This window comes from Marmota marmota, unplaced genomic scaffold (assembly GCF_001458135.2).
Source record: "Marmota marmota marmota unplaced genomic scaffold, marMar, whole genome shotgun sequence".
NCBI classification, from domain to species: Eukaryota; Metazoa; Chordata; class Mammalia; order Rodentia; family Sciuridae; genus Marmota; species Marmota marmota.
Window position 1 is genome coordinate 36,285,545 of NW_026000005.1, and position 14,219 is coordinate 36,299,763.

A 14,219-nucleotide genomic window follows, 5' to 3' on the forward strand; every position below is an offset into this window, starting at 1 on the left:
AAAAAAAAAAAAAAAAAAAATATATATATATATATATATACACACACACACACACACACACACACACACATATACATTTTGAAGGTCACATGTTAATAATAGTGAAAGATCTATAAACGGTGTAGTTTCCAGCCCTATACCTTTCATGAGACTAGCAGACACAGGGAGTAATGACAGGTTTAAAAAGAAAGATGTTCTAGGGTTAAAGCAGTAAGAGATAGAAAGTACCAATTTCTATTTGTACCTATAGCTGTAGGTGTAGTTCCGTGATAGAGCTCTTGCCTGGCATGTGGGAGGCATGAGGCTTTGGGTTTGATCCTGAGCATCAAAATAGATAGATAGACAGATAGATAGATAGACAGACAGATAGATAGATAGAAGGTATAATATATAAATAATATATATACAGATATATCTTTTAACATCTACAGACTTTAAACCCAAGAGACATCAGAAACAATGATCACTATTATTTAAAAAAACAAAAAAAGTAGTACTGTGAATCAGAATCAACCAAAGAAATCCATATACCACTAGCCTTGAGTATAAGTTTAAAACTGTGCCATATGACAGTGCTGATAAAAGGAAAGGCAGGGTAAGGTTCCCATGCAGTGGTCAGAATTAATGCTAATAACGAGATTACTGCTATACTCACACACCAGGACAAACTACTCTTAAAATTAGAAAAGTGCCTCTTCATTCCTCTAACCCGATCCTACTTCAAGGCCTTGACCTTTTAGCTCGGCCTGAAAAGCTGACCCAGCCCCCTTCATGCACACTCAGGAGGAACAGAGACGCCTGTGGACCTCGCCCAAGCTGAGGTGGTAAGAGGCCACACCTAGGAAGAGGGTGGGGGCTACTCACGGGAGCTGTGTTCTGTCACACAATTACCATATTATGTGGCTCTAATAAAAAGAAATACTTGAAGTTTTACTAGTGCCATATAATAAAGTATTTATAGAATCTGAGGGGGTGGGCGTAGAATGGGGGAGGGAAATAGGAAGAATCAGAATTGTTAGCAATAGCCTGGCAACAACTCCTGTATTGACAGGTAGACTGCAGAGCTTTCAGCCTGGGACAGCCTGCTACTCTTATTAACCTGGTCCAAGGTGGTTTAAGTTCACTCCTCTACAATAGTATGTCTCTAATTTCTTCCTGGCTAAGCAAGAGTGAGATGAGAAATTTGGAGGAATAGGCAGGAGAAACTAGGAATGCCAGCAAAACAGTGGGTCTGAGCCTCCAAAGGCTAGGGAGCAGAGTAAAGGGGCATCCACTGAATGAGCAGAATGTCTGCTTTCAAAGGTTCCATTCTGGAGTTAAACTTCTAGCTCACACCATCCAGCACAGCTGACCATTTCTAAATCTGCCAGGGTTTTCCATCGTTACACAGCCCCTTCCACACACCTCTCACACTCTCCACTCACCACCCCACACCTACTCCAATCACACAGCACACGCCCATGGCCCCTCCCCACACACAGTCCCAGCCACAATGCACACATACAGCACACTCGCCACAACACACTCCTTCCAAAGAGCATGGGACGCCCGCCTTTCCTGGGCATCATCCCAACAGTAGACATCTGAGATAAAAACATTTTCTGCATCTACAACCCTCTTTAACATTTCAAATTTTTCTAGTACCCAAAAAATCTCCCCAAAGAGAAAGAGAGAAGTGAGGGCTGTGGCATTATTACAGAGGAGACTATAAACAGAACAAATATAGAGCTGCTTTATTACAAGGCAGTGTGGGGTTGGTGGCTGGCTGATTACAGGGACACTCCCCAGAACTCTCTGCAGTCCCAGACCTCAATAAAGGCAAGACTATGACTGTGTTCAACTGAGGGGCAACTGGATCCAGGGCACCCTAGAATCCCTTCAGATTCCAGTCCAGGATGTGATACCTGCCTTAGTTGAAGATAAGGAAGAAAGCAAACACAATCTAAGAATGACCTGCTTGGCAAAGAGCACCAGGCCATCTTCTCAAAGGCAAACAATTAATGTGCCTTGGGTTTCTTAAAATCAAAGGCTTTCAAATTTCATACAGAAGAGAAAAAAAGTCTAGATAAATCAAGAACACATTGATGGATTTAAAACCTGTCTACATCGGGGACAGTGTAGAGAAAGGGGAAAGAACGGATTAGAAGACAGAAAGGGAAGTAATGCAGTTTGAGTGACTAAAGCAACCCTTGTTACGCATAAAATCATAGAAGGAAAGAATGGGAAATCCACAAGTCCTCTCTCTCTTCTGGGCTCTGGGCACACGGCGTCCCTTCCTGGGTGACTCACAGTGGGATCACCTTCACCCCCTGCTTCATGTGGTGAGGCCCTCTTTATAGGGAGACACACCGCGAGCCTTCTCCTCCTCCACGCCTGCGAGCCAGGGCCATTGCGTCACTGACCTCTACACATGCTCACTCCCTCCTCTTTCCAGCAGCCACCACACAAGGGATCTTGTCTTGTGGTCCCCGCAATCCTTTCATCTGGGCTCCAAACCCACTGTCACCTTGGCCCTGAATCACTCCCCAAGAGACACAGGGAAAACAGAACTGGACAAGAGTGTCTGGGTCCCGTATGGCTAGAATTTACTGATCCTTGCTGGTGAGAGAACCAGGGCCATGCTCTCTCTCCTCAGCCCAAAGAAAGGGCACAGGAATAATTTTGAACCTGGCTCTGTGGCCAGCCCTGCCTACAGACTAGGCTTCTAAATTGGGCGATACCCATTCACCATGGCTCCCAAGAGCTGAGGGACAAAAAGGACCAAGAGGTAGCCCTACATGTTCTAGCTCCTCTACCTTGCTTGTTGGATGGCTGATGAATTGTGAGAGGTAGAAGAGGGTCAGCAAGAGACTCCCACCCCCCACCCCCGGTTCTGTCCTCATCCCTCTTGGCTAGTCTGTTCTCAGGGCAGCCCCAAGGAAAACATCAGGCTGCTGAAAATGTCAGTCCCTCTCAGATCTTTCTCCAGGACGGAGGATTCCCTCCAACTCTGTCTCAGCTCATTTCCATGTTGCGTGGTTCTAACAGTTTTCTTTGACCTTCTATGTGGGGATAATCCACCTTGGTGTTTGGCCATTTTTCTCTAATTTTAGAACCTGCATTTTAATGGCAGATTTAAGATGAGTTACAGGACTGTTTTCTTACTCCCTACATTTTCTTCATTCTCAAACACATTTTATTAGAACAGAGCCTCAAACACAGTGTGGGAGAGTGGGGAAAGCTCTGTACTAGAAAGTCAAAGACGAGGTTCTGGTTTCCACTACAATTACTTTTGGAATTCGGGATCAGTCAATTTCTTTGAGCCAATCTATCACATCTCCTCAGTCTTAAGTGGCCCTAAGGGGCTTAAAAAAAAAACAACAATAACTATAACTTTGTTCTTTATTTTTTTATCATTGTTATTGTTGTTGTTGTTGTTAGGTACAAGGGATTGAACCCAGGGGCACTTTATACCACTGAGTCATATCCCCAGCCCTTCTTATATTTTATTTAGAGAGTCTCACTAAGTTGCTTAGGGCATAACTAAGTTACTGAGGCTGGCTTTGAATTCATGACTCTCCTGCTTCAGCCTCCTGAGCTGCTGGGATTACAGGTATGGCCACCATGCCTGTGTATTTTTAGTATTTTTTTCTGGGTAGATGGTCAATATAATTGTGTTGCCTTTTGCTCAATGAAGCCTGCCTACCTCGCCAGGTCCAATCAAATCATAAAGGCTAAAGTCCTCTGCAGAACACATAGCAGCACAAAACTATACTAAGTGCTTCCCATGCGGGAGAAAAGTTGAACAACATACAATGTTCCTGCTCTTGGGGAACTTGCCATCTAAGGGGGGATACAGAAAAGTCCGTAATTATAGTACAGCATTGAGATAGCCTACAACTGAGCTTAGTAACACATGAGAAGGACAACTAAACTGAACTCAGAGTGTGTGTGTGTGGGAGGGGTGGCCAAGTACAAGCATGGGAAATAAAGTTGGAGACCTGAGTAGAGGTCGGATCATAAAGGGCCTTGATGGTTTGATTAGGGAGTTTAGACTTTATCCTAAGGGCAATAGGAAGCCACCCAACAGTTTTAAGCAAGGACATATGACCAAATTTACTTTGATCAGTAGTTTCCATCTGGTTTCCTTTCCTGACTGCAGATCTCTAGGGTTAGTGGAGCATTAGAAAAGAAGCAGAGGTTCAGGCTGGGCCTAGTTATTTTCTTCCTATTCTTTAACATTTTGGCTTACTTCTCTCTCTCTTTCTGTCCCCCACCCCACGCTCTCTCTCTCTGTCTACCCCCACCCCCCTCTCTCTCTGTCACAAGCACACACAACAGAAAACCTTTGATTGTATGGCTCATCTTTCCAACCAGTTGTCCTATTGACCTAGGCTTTTAGCCTTTCTTGACTATTTCCCCATTATCACCACCCTCCAAATAGGGCTGTCAAGTAACCCTGCCAATAATCCACATTTCTAATCCAAGGTTCATTTCTTATCTCCCTCTTGAATTCCACAACTCTGCCACTATTTACTTTTCTCCACCATCCTAGATCTCTCAACCTCTAGAAACAATTTGGTGGCCTCCTAACAGAAGATTAAGATAAAGCTGACCAAACATAATCAATCTGCATAAGAAAGACCCCAGAGGCCTGAAGATGTAGATCAGTGGTAGAGCTGCTTGTTCAGCATGCAAGTGGCCCTGGGTTCAAGCCTTAGCACTGGGGAGAAAATGAAAAAAAGGAAGACCTCATATCTAGATGATAATACAAACAAGAAAGTGAACTACATGAAAGCATCTACTCCTTTTCTTTTTTCCATGCCTCACTAAGTCTTCTAGAGTGTAGTTTAAGGTCTAGAATCAATACCCCACAGGAAAATCAGCATAGTCATTAACTTTACCTCTTGACCTCACACCATACCTTCTAATCACACAACCTTGGCACTGGGAAAGAAATCATATTTATTTTATTTTTCTGGAACCAGGGACAGAACCAAGGGATGCTCTACCACTAAGCTATATTCCCAGTCCCTTTTTTTGGTTTCTATTTGTTTGTTTATTTTTGATACCAGGATTGAACTCAGGGGCACTCGACCATTGAGCCACATCCCCAGCCCTATTTTGTATTTTATTTAGACATAGGGTCTCACTGAGTTGCTTAGCACCTTGCTTTTGCTGAGGCTGGCTTTGAACTCGCCATTCTCCTTCCTCAGCCTTCTGAGCTGCCGAGATTACAGGCATGAGCCACCATGCCCAGCTGTTTTTATTTTTGCCAAGACTGACCTTGAACTTGCAATCCTCTTGCCTCAGCTTCCCAAGTTGCTACAATAACAGGCATATGCCACCACATCATGCTAGGGGAAGAAACTTTAGTCCAACTTTCCACCTCACTGTCAGTGCTCTTTAGTATGAGAATCAATGTTTCTTGCTGCCTGAAATCCCCTTAAGAATTCCTTTTTCTATTCACCTCCACTGAAGAGATTTAGGGTAAAACCACTAGATCTACTAGGGACTAGCTCAACTAGTTAGTTTTAAAAGTTCTAGAACAATTCTTTTCAAAGTGTCATCAGAAACCAGGCACTGTGACACATGCCTGTAACACCATCTGCTCAGGAGACTGAGGCACGAGGATAGTAAGTTCGAAGTTGGTTTGGGCAAAAATAGCAAGGCCCCATCTCAAAAAACAAAAACAAAAAAGCCCACAGGCAAAGTATGCTCAAAGAACTGGTGCTGGTCCATGAACTCTTTGCAATGAGCCCATGATGATACAATTATAGAAACTGAGTGTGAGCATTTGAAAACTTAGTAACCTCGTATTGTCAGGACACCCAAAGTTCGGAGGACTCACCCCAATGAACAAGGTACAAAACCGTTTTATTGCTAAATGTATACAGTAAATCACCATGGTAAATGCTGCACATTGGTTATACATAGTAAGATCGTGTGTCAGATACTTTGAAAAATACTGTTTCAGAAGATTTCCATGTGAAAAGAAACCAGTGGGTCCTGGGGTAGGCTAGCTCTTCTCTTTTCCCACTCTGGGTTCAATGAAGAGTGAATGTGCTGCCTAAGGATGAGGAACAGGAAGCTGTTCCCGCTACGCCACTGGCTATATGGGGTGAAGAGGAGGGCAGGAGTTAGCGGCCAGGTTATCAGGCAGTAACAAACTCAGCATCCAAGCACGCAACTTCCAGCAATGCAAGGAGCTTCCTTTGTTTTGGGAAAACAAGAGCTGCAAGAAGCTTCTCCTTGACACGTTCTTGCCTGGCCTCGGGAGGAACCCAACCACCCCTGACACACAAACAGGACAGTCTCAGCCAATGACAGACAAACCAGTACCCTGACCACAGCCCCTGTTTGCTTTTCCTTTTCCACCACTTCCTCAGTTGGAGGGCCACTGTGGGGCCATAGGTAGCTGCCAGCCTAGGTCACATTCAAAAACTTCACCCCCAGTGACCTAGTACTATCCATATAACTCTTCTACTGCTCTCAGAGCCTATATTCTCTCCCCAATATGGACTTTTGGTCTGAGGCCAAGGACTTCTGGATCCTTCTCTGAAGTTGTATGTAAGGCTAAGCCTTAGAGTACCACTCTGACAAAGACCATGGTATACTCTAGCAAACTAAACCCAAGATTAGCATCTATTCCAACACCCAAGAAGGACAATATTTGAGGTTTCACCAGAATATTCTAAACTTACATTTTTCTGTTACCCAAAGAGTCACTTGATTACATTAAATCCTTATCTTCCAAAATCTAGTTATCACCACAACTAAAATATATAAAACAATTAACCTCTTCATGATGTAGAATGTCAAAACAGAACTTCCAAAGAGTTATCTAGGGAGCTTTGGACAAAAGATAAAAAAAAAAAAAAATACAATGACACCAGAACACTTACTCCTGAGGGTACACAGTAAGAGTCTCAACCTAGACCAATGATTATAGAACATTTTCTCCAAAAGCTCTGAGAAGCAGGGCTAGCACATCAAGAGCCTTGGAGACCAGCAAACCTTCCTCCTTCTCTGATTTATCAAGGAAGCTTACTTTTTACCCTGAGGGCCCAGGAACCCAAGTTTCTATGAAGACTCATTTGTCCAGTAAGGGGCGGGGGCGGGACTCCCCCCCCACTCTGGGCCTCCTTCGTGCCAAAGAAGGAGGAAACAGAATAAGCAAAATAAAATTCATAAAGCGAAGCAGTAATTATGGTGTGGTCAACAAGAGGCTGCTCCTCAGGCCCATCATTATGTGGCTAAATTTAACGCCCTGTGCGGCCAGGGGAGCTGTGCGCCCAGGGCACGGTGTGTCCACACAGACGCCAGCTCCGCCACCTTCACCCGCTTGACAGCCACCAGGGCTGCCAGAAAGCAGGTCACAATTTTTTTTATAGTCTGTTTACCAAGATGCTGTTTTTACTGCCGAGGTTTCTCTCATTTTATCTCTTTTTCCCTTTTCCCCAAACAGACTGGCCTGTATTTTCTGTCCCTTTTTTTTTCTTTCTCCCTCTCTCAGTACTATTTTCAGAACTCTAATTTTATATGGTATGTCCCTTTTTTTTTTTTTTTTTTGGTAAATATTTGCCATAACTAAGCCAGGCACATCCAGTTTAAAAGGCTCCATCCCACAAAACATGAGGCCTTTAATGATATGCATCTCATTAGCTTGCCCCATGAAAGGGGGTATAGAAAAAAAAAAGCAACTTACAGACTCTCTCACTTTTTATATCTAGAAAAACCTATATTTATATATAAGGACAAGCTAAAACCCGGCATTCTGAGCCCCAATACAAGGCTAGTACAATGGTCATTTGATTGAAGCTTCTAGGCCCTAGTTCAGGAAAGATGGGCTCTGAATCTGTTTGTCATTGCTGGTCCATACAGGTGATTCTGAACAGGTCAATGCAGGAAGATCCTCAGACTCTGAGGTACTAGGGCTTTCTAGATGAGGCAAACAAACTCTGGGGAATCCTCTATTCTAAATTTCCCAAAATGGCATGGAGAGTTCTCTCTTTCTCTGGCCAATAAAATTAAAGAAAAGAAACTGTGAGTTAAGAGAGTGCTCAGAGATCACCTCCAAGTTGGAACTTCTACACCTCCTACATACAACCCAAAGGGCTTCTCCAGGCAGGCAAAGCCCCAACACTGAAGGCAGGATTTCCTACTATATGTGTTAAGTTCGATGAAAGGAGGTCTGGAGTCGAATCTGCTTAGTGCACTGAACAAAGGGCACAGCATCCAGTAAGCAAACTCCAAATACTTGCTGTGATGCTTTTAAGCCCATATTAATACTCTCAGATGGTGTTAGGGGAGGTCTAGCACATAGTGCCTTCAATAAGAAATATAGGGAGAGGGGCTGTGGTTGTGGCTCACACGCTCGTCTAGCATGTGCAAGGCCTTGGGTTCAATCCTCAGCACCACATAAAAATAAAATAAAGATATTGTGTCCAACTACAACTAAAAAAAATCTTAAAAAAAAAAGAAAGAAAGAAATACAGGGAGAACCATGCATGGCAGCACACACCTGTATTCCCAACTACTCAGGAGGATGGGGCAGGGGGATTTTTTGAGCCCAGGATTTCAAAGGCCAGACCAGAGAACAGAGTAAGATCCCATCTCTTTGAAGGAAAATACATTTGGGAGAAGAGAAAGAGACACAAATTGAAAGACTCTGCCTGGCTGTTCAGGCAGCTTCTCTTGAGGAGTCTATGCTCTATAGAGGTCACCTAAGGCCTAGTGTGTCAAACTTGGTTTTCATTAGTTTATTTAAGGATGATCAGACTCTAGAGAAGTGATATCTACTAAAAACCATGAGAGGCAGGGTGCCTAAAATCCCAGCAACTCAGGAGGGCTGAGGCAGCAGGATCATAAGTTTAAGGCCAGCCTGAGCAATTTATTGAGATTCTGTCTCAAAATTTAAAAATAAATAAAAGGGCTGGGGATATAGCTCAGTAGTAGAGCATCTCTGGGTTCAATTCCCTTACAATGTGGGGGGTTAAGCCCTTCCAGTGACTGAAATCTTTTTTTTTTTTTTTTTTTTTTTCAGTAATAAGGATGGAACCCAGAGCCTTGTACATGCTAGGCAAACACTCTACCATTGATCCACACCCCCAGCCCTTTTTAGCTTACTTTGAGACAGGGTCTCACTAAGTCACCCAGGCTGGCCTCAAACTTGTAATCCTCCTGTCTCAGTTTACCCAGCAGCTGGGATTACAGGTGTGTGCCACCATATCCAGCCTGAAATATCTTTAGCTGCTTTTTCCAGGGAAGTTAAATAAACACATTAGCACTATTTGTTAAACACAGAAAAAGGGTGAAAGAAAAAAAAGACAAATGTTTGTATGGAGAGTTTGTGTACACTGTACAAGGTGGACAAGTATCTTGTTTTCCTACATCATTACTTTGGGATATTCTAGACACATTAAAAATTTGTTATTGTTCCTCTGTTAATGTATTCCTCAGAAATCATGAATTAATACACAATAATTTTCTTAAATTGCTTATAAGTGCAGAGAGGTACACAAGTCCAAGAAAGGGATGTGGATTAGGAGAGGAGGCAGTACTTGGGGCAGGTTCTCTAGCTTTGGATCACTTCCTCTTTTAATTATGTTAGGCCTTAACACTGCATACACCTTGGTCTCAGACCTGCCTACCTCCCACATAAAGTTCAAGCATAGCCATGTAACATTCGGCAAGGCAGTAGGACATGACAGAAATATGCTGAATCCAAACTTCAGAGCCCTGGGCCCTGCTGTTAACTTCTAAAACTGTTTGTCTACACTACAGTTCTCTTACCTTTGTAGACCTTCATTCCCTCATAAGTAAAACAAATTGGCTTGATAAATCTTTAAACTAAAAAAGTCTCATACTGCTCATAAAATTCTATGACTGTAAAGTTCTGTATGAGATATTTTAGATGTCACAATTTCCCTCATTGAGGTATTTGCCTAGACCCTTGAGATTTGTAAGACACACACACACACACTCACACACACACACACACACACACACAATGTGCCACTCAATGAGTTACTTCTGTACATAGCTAATTCCATCAATCTTAGATTTATTGTCACTTACTTCAGTATGAATGGTTAGCCTACATTGGAGGAATACTCTGCTTAAGGCTGACATTTCCTTATGACCTCACTAAATTCAGCAATTTCACTTTGCTCTGCCCCCCAAATCCTGCAGCTTCCACCAGCTGCTCCTTTTTCAAACCAAGCTATATTATCATGCTACCATCTCAAGGTATCATCACTTTCCTAGTTTTACCCACATCACTCTGAAGGGATTCCTCAGAATAAAATAGTCTAAGAGGACAATGTACAGCATCAGAATTGCTCAAGCTTTATTTTTTAGATCAGATTTAATTTTCATTAGAATTGTTCAAGCTTTAAGCATAAGACTAACAGAAGCCAAAGAGCTTTTGAAGGATTCCCTCAAACCACTACACCTATGGAGAGTCCCAAGGCGTAACTGTATAAAATACCTAGTTGTGACTTTTCCATTGACAGCCATTCACCACACAAAATCCTCCAAACTCTTAGCTCAAGACTCACCTCTTCCAGCAATACCTTATCCTAAGAATCCTGGTATGAATTCCAGATCCCATCCAATGAGTCTGTTTCTTCTTCCTCTCCGGGGACAGACAGACAGACAGACAGACACACACACACACACACACACACACACACACACAGGATTTAGGATATTCTTCTTGTGCTTGCGTTGGCAGACATATACTAAAATTGGAATGATACAAAGAAGAGTAGGATGGCTCCTGCACAAGGATGGCACATAAATTCATGAAGTGTTCCATATTAAAAAAAAAAAAAAAAGAATATTCTTTAGATATCAGGGATTGAACCCAGGGGTACTTAACCACTGAGCTACATCCCCAGCCCTTTTTATGCTTTATTTTGAGACAGTGTCACGCTAAGTTGCTTAGGGCCTTGCTAAATTGCTGAGGCTGGCTTTGAACCTGCCATCCTTCTGCCTTAGCCTCCCCCATTGCGGGATTATGGCGAGTGCCACCATGCCCGGCAAGAATATTCTTATAGATATTTAAATTCTAGTGGTCTAATCTCCCTCAAAAGTCCATCTTTTAAGGGCAAAAAAAAAATGTTTTAACTTTTCAATGGTGTCTAATAAGTTCTGTCCACATAGAGTTTAAACTTCTAAATAGAAACTATTTTTTATAATATTTTCAATGGTGTCTAATAAGTACACAGAGTTTAAACTTCTAAATAAAAAAGCAAATAGATCTTCCACAAAGAATTAAAAATACTCTTTCTGGACCTTCTGGCAATTTCTCCCTTGAAAATTCCCTAAAAGGAGATGAGGATGCCCATGAAACCTGCAGTTTCATTCCCTAAACCCTGGACAGCTAAGCTGCCATCCTAAAGGACTCAGTCTCTATAGAACATTCTTTTCAATGTGGCGCACTAGTCAAAATAAACATCATCCATGTGTGAAGAATATGAGAGAGACTACTTTAGGTCTTGAGGTATACAAGTAAACTTATAAAGCCAACAGACCAGGGGACACTTAAAGGTACTTTGATACTTTCATTTTCTTTTTCCATTTCTATAATTAGAGACAATATGCACCAATGTAAGAGAATCCCTGAATGCCAGGCAAAATAAAATGTGAAGTTATTTTTAAGTTTAAGTTACTACCACTGACTGTGTACTTCTATCTACAAGGCACTGCAGTGGGTTCAGAAAAGAAAACCACCAGATGCAGTGGTGCAAACCTGTGATCCCAGTTATTCAGGATGTTGAAGCAGCAGGATTGCAAGTTCAAGCACAGCCTGGGCAACTTAATAAGACTATATCTTAAAATAAAATTTTAAAAGGAGGGTGGACTGGGGATGCAGTAGCTCAGTGATAGAGTCTCCCTCAGTTCAATTCCCAGTCCCTGGAAAAAAAAGAAAAAAAGCAAGAAAAAGAAAACAAATGAGCAAATCCATCCTTCCCTGAGAACTATAAAAACTAATGGAAAATAAGTCTAGAAATTCTTACAAGGCAAAAGTGACATAGGAAAGATACAAAGCATTGTAGGAGTTCAGAAGAAGAAAGAAATATAGCTTGTGTTTTTACTCCTGTTCATTTCATGATTTCTGTCATAACAGAAAAATCATGTATCATTTGTGCTCCCTCCCCATTTTTTTTGGGGGGGGGCGGGTTGGAGATAAAACTCATGAACCTCTTGTGCATGTCTCTCTTTAAGTAAGGGAAATTGAATGCCCTTGGAAAGGACTTTAAAATCACTGGATAAAAATGTTACAATTCCTGGGCGGGGGGATGGGGGTGCGGGGAAAGGCTGGAAGTATGCAGAAATCCAGTTATCCATCTTCAAACTATTGCCCATCTTTTCAAACCATCCATAAATCCCAGAGGAAGAATGAAATTCTTTCCCTTAGCTCAGCCCTATAGATCCTTGCTCTCCTACTGGCCCTTTTCCCGCCTTCTTATCCACTGGCTACTCTTTGGCCTTCAAATCCATATGTGCCTTCACATTTTATTTTGCCTAAGCCACTGGCTTTCCAGCTGTCTCTCATTTCCTTTATGTTATGCAACTTCTCTGATGAGAGTTCTCCACTCATTGTCTCCATGGCCTTATCCATTGTCCTTCTTTAACTGCCTGCAATCACAGAGACTGCTCAAGATCCCTAATTGCCTGGTGATCTTTCCTATCAACTGCCCATTCTCTTTGATCTTGCTTGTGCACATGGCACTTCAGATCACCATCCCTGATCATGTGAAGTGCACAGGATTTGAATCAAGACAAATATGAATAAATCAGCTGACTGACCCTAAGCCAATTACTTCATCCCTGAGTCTCTACTTGTTTATCTTTAAATTCTTTTTTTTTTTTGGTTGGGGGGAGTGGTGTACCAGGGATTGAACTCAGGCACTCGACCACTAACCCACATCCTCAGCCCTATTTTGTATTTTATTTAGGGTCTCACTGAGTTGCTTAGCACCTCGCTTTTGCTGAGGCTGGTTTTGAACTTGTGATCTTCCTGCCTCAGCTTCCCAAACTGCTGGGATTACAGGCATGCACCACTGCGCCCAGCTTGTTTATCTTTAAAATGAAGATAATCTTACCTGCTCCTAGGGTTATTGTAAGGATTAAAAAGTATAACTTATATACAACACCTAACATGGTGACTAGCACACACACAGTATGAACTTAATGTTGGTTAGTTTCCCTTTCTTGGCTAATCACTACACATTCCTGATTGTTCTCACATTTCCCTCACTGACTCCTACTTATTATTTCTTCCAATCAGAATGGTTCCCCAAATCTCAACTACTGGGTCTTTGTTTTGTTTTGTTTTGGTTTTTTCCTTTTCTTTCTCCATACTCTTCCCAGAAAAACATGTATCTATTCTCATGGTTTCAGATATTGCTCTTTGGCCAGAAGATTCCCAAATCTGTTTCTATAGGGCCTTTTTTTTTTTTTTTTCACATTTTTTTGTTTTTTATTTTTTATTGTGGGTTGTTCAAAACATTACAAATTTCTTGACATATCATATTCCACACTTTGATTCAAGTGGGTTATGAACTCTCTATAGGGCCTTTTTTCTTTTCTTTTTTTTTTTAATATTTATTTTTAGTTTTAGGTGGACACAATATCTTTATTTTATTTTTATGTGATGCTGAGAATCGAACCCAGCGCCCGGTGCATGCCAGGCGAGCACACTACCGCTTGAGCACATCCCCAGCCCTCTATAGGGCCTTTTTTCAACTTAGGCTTCAACCTTATTTTTTTCTACTCTTTCCTGAGCATTCTCAATTGTATGTCCTATAAACAATTTAAATTCAGCATAAATATGAAAAGTTCTTTTTTATTATTTTTATTTTTAAAAATTTTTTTTTTAGTTGTAGTTGGGCACAATACCTTTACTTTGTTTATTTATTTTTATGTGGTGCTGAGGATCGAACCCAGCTCTTCGTATGTGCTAGGTGAGTGCTCTATTGCTAAGCCACAACCCCAGTCCCTGAAAAGTTCTTAATCTTTTGTTTTTTAATTATCTTTATAAAAAAGTCATTGTTTTTTTTTTCCCCCTAGTTATAGGCTAAGGCATTGTTAAACTGTCACACTGTAATGAATGGACTTTTAGGAAACTCTTCATTAGGGTAAAATGGAGGACTATGTGAATCTTTAAAAAAAAAGTGCTCTGGCTGGGGTTGTGGCTCAGTGGTAGAGTGCTGGTCTTGCATGTGTGA

General features: G+C 41.8%; 1 protein-coding gene and 1 non-coding gene across 5 annotated transcripts in view; one reads left to right on the top strand and one right to left on the bottom strand.

Annotated features, from left to right (window-relative positions):
* Positions 1-14,219, bottom strand: part of Nhej1 (non-homologous end joining factor 1) — an 87,879-nt gene that overhangs the window by 51,066 nt on the left and 22,594 nt on the right. The window lies entirely within an intron of this gene.
* LOC125618371 lies at positions 10,704-10,807 on the top strand. Its single transcript, XR_007349656.1, has one exon. It is a non-coding gene; the product is annotated as a U6 spliceosomal RNA (small nuclear RNA).